The following is a 9,658-nucleotide window of genomic DNA, read 5'->3' as shown; positions in this document are numbered from 1 at the left end:
TTGGTAGACCTGTTAGTAAGGGTTAGTAGATCAACTATCTTACATCTGAGTTCCTTAAGAACTCTTGGGTGTATGGCATCAGGACCTAGAGATTTATCAATTTTTAATTTCCCTAGTAGGTCTAGAACTTCATCTCTGATCACCTCAATTTGGCTCAGTTCTTCAGTCTCCCTTCCAGAAAATAGTAGCTGTGACGTGGGTACATGCCCCACACTTTCCACTGTGAACACAGTGAACACAGAAGCCAAAAAGTAATTGGACTTCTCTGCCCTCTCCCCTTCTTCCTTTAGTAATCTCTTTATCCTTTTGTTATCCAAAGGCCCCACTGCTTCTCTGGCTGGTTTCCTGCTATAGATATATTTAAAAAATGTTTATTGTTTGTCTTGATGCTTTTAGCAATCCGCTTCTCAAAATCTTTTTTTGCATGCCTAGTTATTAACTTACATTTATTTTGCCAAAGCCTGTGGTCCCTCCTGTTCAATTCATTGGGGCAGACCTTCCACTTTTTAAAAGAAGCCTCTTGACTTTCTATAGCTTCCTTGATTTGCATTGTTAACCACGCTGGTGTTCTTTTAGACTTGGCAGTGCCTTTCCTAACCTGTGGAATGCATTCTATTTAGGCTTCAACTAGTGTGGTTTTAAAGAGCTTCCAAGAATCCTCTAGGGATGTAACTCTCTTTTGTTTCCCCTTCAACTTCTTTTTTTACTATTTCCCCTCAATTTTGTAAAGTTCCCTCTTTTGAAATCAAGTGTTACTGTTTTGGACTTTAGGGGAAACTCTCCATTGACCTGAATGCTGAACTTAATAGCATTGTGGTCACTGTTCCCAACTGGTGTAACAACCTCTACACATCTCACCAGGTCTTGAGACCCATTCAGAATAGGGTTCCCAGGTCCTACCCGGCTGGTGGCGGAAGGCTCCTGGGTACTCTCTGGGATGTTCTGCACAGCACAATGCCATCACCCAGAAGTGATGTCATTGCATTGCCGATGTCGGAGGGTGACACTCTAGTTTTTGGGTAAAACTCTATAGTTTTTTGCCTTCAAAACCACGAGTTTGCCCAAAAACTAGAATGTCACCACCTCACATCAGCAATGCAATGACCTCACTTCTGGATGATGTCATTGCATCAGGGATGCCGCATGGCAATTTCCCTGTTTGGGGATGGGGTTTCACCTGCTGGCCAGCTGGCTGCAGCAGATCCCGTCCTCTAAAACCAGGGGGACCCCTGCTGGGACCTAGGGGTTGGGAACCCTAGCTCAGATCCAAGTTCAAGATCACTGCTCCTCTGGTTCCAGTGCACTGCACAGTCATTTATAATGTCTAGGACTCTCATTTCTACAGTATGACTTAAGTACATGTTTACCCAGTCTATGTGAGGGTAGTTGAAGTCTCCCAGTATAATAACATTATTTGCTTACCTCCCTTATTTCCCTCTCCATCTCAAGATTAGCCACAAGGGTTTGATCAGGTGGGTGATAGTACACCCCCACTGTTAAGTAACCCATAGGGCCCAGTATTTCCACCCATATTGCTTCTGTTGGGGAGTTAATTCCCCTGATGTTTTCTAATGTATTTGATTCTATGCCCTCTTTGATGTACAATGAAACACCACCTCTCCCTGGCCTGCCTATAGGGTTTATACCCAGGAATGACTGTACCCCATAGATTATCCCCATTCTACCATGTTTCTGAGATACCTACTATATCTAAATTGTCACTGAACACCAAGCACTCCAGCTCTCCCATTCTGGCTTGGGGACTTCTAGCATTGGCATATAGATGCCTATGATGCATTTCCCTCTCCAGTAACCCTCAGCTCCTTAGTTACCATACATGGCCCTCACTTGCCTTCATGCTGTAATTCCCAAGGTCTATTATGTTCTTACCAATATTACCCTGAGTGTTTACACAATTTTCCCTTTGGACTGACTTGTCCCAAACCGGAAGCCCCCCAGCTTCAGTCATCTCCCCCACCCACCCAAGATTAGTTTAAAAGGTGATACTAATCGCCAGCAGCCTAGTTCCCTTTTGGTTCAAGTGAAGCCTGTCTCTTTTGTACAAGTTTGGCTTGTCCCAGAAAGTTCTCCAGTGCCTAATACATCTAAACCTTTCCTCCTGGCAGCACTTTCTCATGTAGCTCACCCACTGCATCATCCCCCCCCCCCAACTCAAAACAGTGCTGGAGGAGCTCACACAGACTGCCATGGCTAATGAAGGGATTGAGCCACGCAGTCCCTGAGGCTCAGGCAGAGTTGCTGGGGTTTGGCTCTGCTTGTTCCCAGCAGGGCAGTGGCCCACCAGGAAATTTCCCTGTCAGTTAAATGGCCAGTCCACCCCTATTAAATGCCCATTGCTTCAACAGGACAGTCTCTGTAGTGATAATTCTAGCATCTCCCCTGCTCTATAGTATCCTGTCATCACAGATGCAACATCACAATAGATAAGCAGAATCACTGTGGAATCCCAGCTGCTACTATTTTGGCTTCCTCTGCGGGTTCAGTGCTGTGTAACAATAAGGAACAAATGGAACTGGGTAAATTGATGCATGCAGAATATGAATGAACACCAGCCAAAAGCTGAAGGCTCTTATTTGTGATACTGATCCCCACCTCAGAGCATATGAAAGCAAAGGGTGATTTTTTTTTTTTAAAAAAAAAGCTCTGACGTATTTATGTGAATTAATAGCTTGTCGTCCTGAAGCTGATGAATAATTCTGCTGGATATAAATGGCAAGCAACAATCTAAAAATAGACTGGGTTGCTGCAGACCTGTCTGCCTTAGCTATACCACTGGAATACAAACAAGATCCCTTGCTGGTTTTTCTGCAGAGCCAAGGAAATAGCTGTCAAAAGATATACGTTCTTTTCTGAAAGATGTCCCAGCTCCTGAACAGAATAGGAAGGACTTTTTATACTGTTTATTCTCTTTCCTGGTTTGGTTACCCTTTTGGAGGGTGGAAGTTTCTTATTTTATTTAGTATGAATGAAAGGATTATCAGTCCTAAAATCTCATTATTACAGTGCATCTGATAGAATTTATTAAATTTCAGAAAAACACATACAGAGGGAGATGTGCCTCATGGCATTGAGTGAGCATGAGTATAGCCTGTTCAGCAACCCATAGTCCCACTTCTTCCCCAGCACATATGAACAATGTTCTTGTCACATAGCAAGTTCTTCCTTTGTGGTCCTGCAAAATCTATTCATGAGTCATGTAGATTAGTCTTTCCATTCATAAAGAAGCAATGCTCTGTTCATAAGGCACCATTTGCTCCTTGGTATTAATAAAACACTGTTGGAAAAAGTGCATGTGCTGGCCCATAGTCATCGTGGGGCTATTGGGGGCTCTGCCCCCCTAAAAGGGATAGCCCCACAAGATTTCCTTCAAAAATTATTTTAAAATAATTTTTAAAACATTTTTTTTTAAAGGCGCACATGCTCTGGCCACACCACAGAAAGCTGTGAGCCGAACAAACCCTTTTTAATCACCTCCTGAGAATCATCTTCCCCTGAGATCAGAAGCCATGGTGCCTTGTCCTCCGTCTGTTGGTCTAATTGTTATAGGGCATGATGGGAATTGAAGTTCATCATGCTGACACCCAGCAAAAGGTAGGCAACTGTTTCCCTTGTATTAAAATGATATTTCCCATCATGTGTTTTGCACCAATGAGGCTGATGACTAAAGCCATGTCCGGGTGACAGGAGGCGAAGCTTTTCCCCTCCTCCTCTAGCTCTTTATTGTGGCTGCTTTGTGCAGCTCTGCTCTCAGGGAAGTGGAGAAACCATTTTATTGCTTGAGGAGGGGGAGCCTTCGCATCTCCCCCTCCTGCGTGGGGAGCTATGGAATTGCCAATGCCCGGGCACTGGGCTGGGATGAGCTAGTGCGGGGCTCCCCCGAATGCCGCCCCAGCTGTAGCTTGCTTTCCCCTGATTCCCCCCTCCAGGTCCCGGGGCTTGATCTGCTCCCTCTCTTTTATTTTCCTCTTATTGTTTTCTATTTTAAGTTCAAATAATGGCAGCCCCACAAGAAAAACATTGTTCCACAAGCCACAAAATCCTGGCTATGGGCCTGTGCATATCCTTGGTTGCAGGCACCCTGCTACAAGGTGGGGAAATAAGCCTGTAAGGAGGATGAAATATACTCGGTTCAGATGCGTAGAGTGATTAGGTCATGTTTATTAAGTGGTTGCAGCTCCAAAACTAAAGACAAACTTGCAGGGTCAGAGCCCTGTTTATATTCATGAAACACACCACACCCAATACACATCCCACATTCCACGATAGGCTATTTACAGAGTATTTTTTACCAACTGGCTACTACTAGGATCTGGGTCTATCTATTGGTTCATTCTAGGATCCAAGCCTTGTATTGTGATGCGCTCCAAGCTACACTATTTCGCATGTTCGCTTGTGAGCCCTTTCGCAAATATGGTTCCATTGCGATACATAACAAAGGTGGTTTTGGCTTTTGCACAGACAGTTCTTCACAGCTGTTCACTCAAGCAGCTGCTAGGGTGAAGAAAACCCCTGGCATCCAGTAGCCCTGGCTACGTATGTACTCTGGCAGGCCCAAGTCATGACGACAGAGGGAGCTGCACACCCATTTATGGAGCCCTACACTTCCTCCAATCACAGTCCAGGGTTTGCTTCCCCTTCCTGTCCAAGGTTGCCAACTGACCAGAAAATACTAGCATGGGTTGCTCTTGTGCATTTAACAGCAGCACAATCTCCAGAAATTCCAAGTATGTAACAGACAAAAAACAGCAGGTGAAGCTTTTCAGAAGCTTTTCTAATCTTTTAAAGGTAGGACAGATTCTTTCTTGCTTTCTGAGAAGCAGAGCCTTGCACTCTGCTTTTGAACAAGATATCCAGTTCCTTAAGGTAGCTGGCTAGTTATTTGAAATACTTATATGCATCTTTTCCAGTGTATGTCCAATGTGGCTTACACTAGGAAGAGAAAAAATACTAAAAACCACCATTATATAAAATCAATAAAAGGGAATAAAAAGAGTTATTTACTTCATAACCCACCTTTGTTGCTGAGACTCAAGGCAGATTACACAATTTAAAAAACAATTTGATCAGACAACAAACAATAAAAACCAAAACACAAACAAAAAACTGTCTAAGGTATGACAATCCCAAAATGCATCAGGTAGATGCAGCAATACATACAATAAACATTGCTATAGACTACATTCCATTCCCTTATAATAGCAACCTCCTGAGCTGTTCCCTAGTACGACTGTTCTAGATCCTTTATAAAAATGCCCTTCTGAAGAGTTGTTTAGCATATTCTGATAAAAAGTATAAATGATCATCCAGCCAGAAAAGTTGCTCTAGTGAAAAATTCCTCTGCTATCCACAGACACCAAAGAAGTTGCAAAGCCCTCCCAGAATTTATGCAAAGAGCAGCAGTTCCAAAGTTCCAGAGAAAAGTTGTCCCCCAGCCTTGGAAACACCATCTAGTCATCATTCACACCCATTCATAAAGAAACAATACTTTATTCATGTTGTTGTTCAGTTGCCCAATGTTGTTGTTCTCTTCGTGTCCCCATGGACCAGATCACGCCAGGCCTTCTGGTCTTCCACCGTCCTCTGAAGTTTGCTCAACTTCATGTTCGTTGCATCTATGACACTGTCTAACCATCTCATCCTTTGCCGTCCCCGTCTTCTTTGACCTTCAATCTTTCCCAGCATCAGGGTCTTCTCCAGTGAGTGCTCCTTTCTCATTTGGTGGCCAAAGTATTTGAGCTGCAGTTTCATTATCTGGCCTTCCAGGGAACAGTCAGGGTTGATTCCTTTTAGGATTGACTGATTTGATCTTCTTGCAGTCCAAGGAACTCTCAAGAGTCTTCTCCACCACCATAGTTCAAAAGAATCTATTCTTCGGCGCTAGGCCTTCCTTATAGACTTTATTCATACTGTCCCATATTCTTGGTTGGAAGCATCTGATCAATTGTTCAGAGTCCAGACAGCACAGGTTGAGTTAACTGGGGAATGGGAATGGTGAATCAGTGGTTGCAACTTGGGGATCACGGTAGTGGCCCCTTTCTACTTGATGACTGTATGTAAGCTTTCCTTAAATAAGCTATTTACAGGGCTATTTTGGGGCAGGAATACACAGGAATGGAGTTCCGGCTGGCTTCAGAGTTGGCCATGCCCCCTACAGCCAAAACCTCTGCATGCGTGGCTACAGAGGGGAAGGTTTGGAGAGTGACCCCCCGGTGACTCCAAGGTGGGCAGGCCAGGGGGGCCTTTAAATGCCTCCCCGTGCCTTCCCCGGCCTGTCCAAGAGCTGGCTTGCCTGTGCTCCCTGCAGCTGTGGGGCACCTGGGCAAGCCAAGGGAAGGCAGGTCAAACTGCCTTCCCTCCAAGAGCCGGCTTGCCCAGGCTCCCTGCAGCCACAGGGTGCCCGGGCAAGCCAAGGGAAGGCATGGGGTGTGGCCTAATATGCTAATGAGTTGCACTGTCAGGGGTGTGGTCTAATATGCTAACGAGTTTCTGCTGTTAGGTGTGCCCTATTATGCTAATTAGTTCCTGCTGGGCTTTTTCTACAAAAAAAGCCCTGGCTATTTATATAACTATATAATGTAGCAAACCTAAGCACTCAGAACATTTAAAAGTTCATTGCCACAAAATCTCTATTCATTTAAGAAAAAGGGTATCTAATTATGAATCAACTAGGAAAATCTGGACACATTTTATTTTTGCACAGGGAGCTATTCCCCGCTGCCTCCACTAATCACCTTATATCTTTTGCTCCCAATTAGCTAAGGATATACTCATTAGAATACCTTAGTGGCAGTCACTTGATATTTAGGATATGAGCACTTGGAACCCTCTTGCTACTTAATCTTTCACGTAGACTGAAGGGCCCTGCACGTGGATCAACTTACTGATATGGAGGCAACATACAACATTTCACAGCTATCTGCAAGTTCTGTGAGCATGACCTATATCCCACAGACATTTTGCTTAGCTTCACAACACTCTCATTCCAGAGGTGATGTGACAAGAGACTAAATGTAGAGCAGACCCTAGGTATGCCATGAGTAATCTCACCATCCACATCAAGGCAGTGAGCCACATTTAGGCATGCTCCCTAAAATAGCAGGATGCAAAGTTAAAGATCAGCATTGCCAATTGTAATTGTAATGGTTGCAGGAACGTGTGCATTCCCAGGCAGAGGCCCAGCCAGTACTTGAAGTTGCTTTAACCTGTTTGAAAGACTCCAAACAGGCAATCTGTGCATGAACATCAGCAAGTAGCAGCAGCAAGGCAGGCTTTCATTTTTTGGTATGATCATGGAGAAGCTGAAGATTGGCCGCATGAAATGTGTTAAATCTGAGTCTACTCCTTTAGTAAACAGCTGTTCTCTGAGCTCCCAGGAGACCAAGCCTTGCAAACAACTGGATTCTGTGAATGCTCACTATAGCTGTAATCTTAAGAACATTTACCTGGGATTAAGTCACACTGAATAAAGTGAAATTGCTGAGTAAACATGCACAGGATTGCACTACAACTCCAATTGCCTCCTAGAAATTTTCCACCTTTCTTCCAAGGACCCCAGGGCAACATCCATGGGATTTCCCTCCTCCATTTTATCCTCACAAGAAGGTTAGGCTAAAAGAGAGTGACTAATGGATACATAGTAAGCTGTGTGGGAACTGGAGCTGAGGTCTTGCCTACTTAAACTGGACCCTCTAAGTGCTACACCTTGCTGGTCACATTTAACTCTGCATAAGGATGAGCTGCTAAAAACAAGTTCTTGCCTATATATACTTTTGTGGAGCAGGTTACCTCAGAAGCAAAACTAAACTATCCAGTCCAGTCATGGACCTGTGACAACATTCCTTCTTATAGGAGTGCTTTTTGCATTTCACAGGTTTGTTATCTGAAAAATGCTATTTAGAAATTTGGAAATTGTGTGTGCTTTACATATGTTTCCAGGTCTCAGTGATGTGAAAAAAAAATTAAAATATGTAGCCAGCTAGAGAAAAGACTAAGAAATCAGAGTAGGTTTGAAAATATTTTCCAGGAGGTAGGAAACTAAAACTGGATCAAGGAGATTTGGGTTCATTCCTCAGTTTCCCCAGCACTAAAATGGGAATAATCAAGGCAAATACAATAAAGACTTCAAACACCACTGCAAACTCAAACAATGACTGTAAATGATAAATTGCAGTAGATCATAGATAATGTTCCAGCTTAAAGAAACATTAGTCAAGCAATCACATTATTTTTGATTAACTGATTAATCAATTAAACCTGCATAAATTTGCACAAGCATAGGACAAATGAAGGATGGTTCTGCATGTCTTTTATTTAGATTGTATTTTGATATTTTTGTAAGTTGCTTTGGGTCTCCTTAGGGAAGAAAGGCAGATCTAAATGCTTAATAAATATATTTTAAAATTTTTTTATATTTCCAGATGATGTATATACTTCTTGTAGTGGGCACCATCTTAGAAGAGGCATTCTCTTTTGTGAAAAATAAAGAATGCCTCTTCCACGTGTTTTAAAAAGATTAAGAAAATCTCTTCTACCTGATGAATCCTGTACTCCTTTTAAATCAATTTTGTAAAATGATTTAATCAAACAAATTCATTGACTCAATAATGAAGTCTTTAAAAAATGTTGTTTCAGTTTTTAATAATATAAACAGTAAAAAGAACAACGAAACCTATAACAACTGTAAATATCCATTCCCTCCTACTCCTTTCCCCTTGGTCATCTCACTTGTAAACTAACACCATTGTTACTAAATTGTTAAACATATTGCCTTATATTGGTTTGGTTTTCCCAATTTAGAGGCTTCTTTTTTCAAAAAGCTTTGAGGGAGAATTAATTACAGGACACCATTTTTCCAAAGAATAATTCCCTTTTAATCTCCCTTGCTGAGTCTTGACTTGTGACAGTTTGCTAATAACTATAAGATCCCAAACTTTCTGAATCCAGTCATAGTCAGGCAGGGGTTCTGGTTTCTTCCATGGCTGTGCAGTTACCAGATGAGCAGCTGCCATTAAACTCTGGATTATCTTTCCATATGAATATATCATATCTACTTCATGTATATACCCATTGTACCAAAACACAGCTCACAGCCGAAAATCCTCTTAATGGTAAAATTAATAATTCTCCAGGTTCATGAGACATGAAAACATGAACCTACTTCAGAATATTCTTTACAATAGAATCCCTTGCCTAAATTATCTGTATATATTTTTTCTTACTTGAACTTAAATATCAAAAACTGAGTGTTTTTTAAAAAAATCTCTTAACACATAAAGATTAACTGGGAACATCTGAGCAAATTGTCTGCCAATCCTCCTCTGCTATTTCCAAATTCAGCAGTTTCTTCATTTGTTCATATACGGTGTTTTTGTCTTGTGTTTCCTTTAACAAAATATAGCACAATTCTGAAAGTGATCTGGTAACACCTGTCATTGCAACAAATCACGCTCTTAATTTCCTGTACCTACAAGTATTCTAACCAGGGGTCGTTTCGTAGAAAAAGAGCTAGGGGAACTCATTAGCATAACTCATTAGCATATGCTACACCCCCTGACATCACCGGAAGTGTGTCATAAGGCCACACACCCCGCCCCCAACGGTCCCGGCTGCCGGTGCTGGCCTTGCAGCTCCACTGCCG

Source organism: Gekko japonicus, unplaced genomic scaffold (genome assembly GCF_001447785.1).
Source record: "Gekko japonicus isolate JY-2015 unplaced genomic scaffold, Gekko_japonicus_V1.1 scaffold1611, whole genome shotgun sequence".
Classification (NCBI taxonomy): domain Eukaryota; kingdom Metazoa; phylum Chordata; class Lepidosauria; order Squamata; family Gekkonidae; genus Gekko; species Gekko japonicus.
This window is presented reverse-complemented; position numbering follows the sequence as displayed.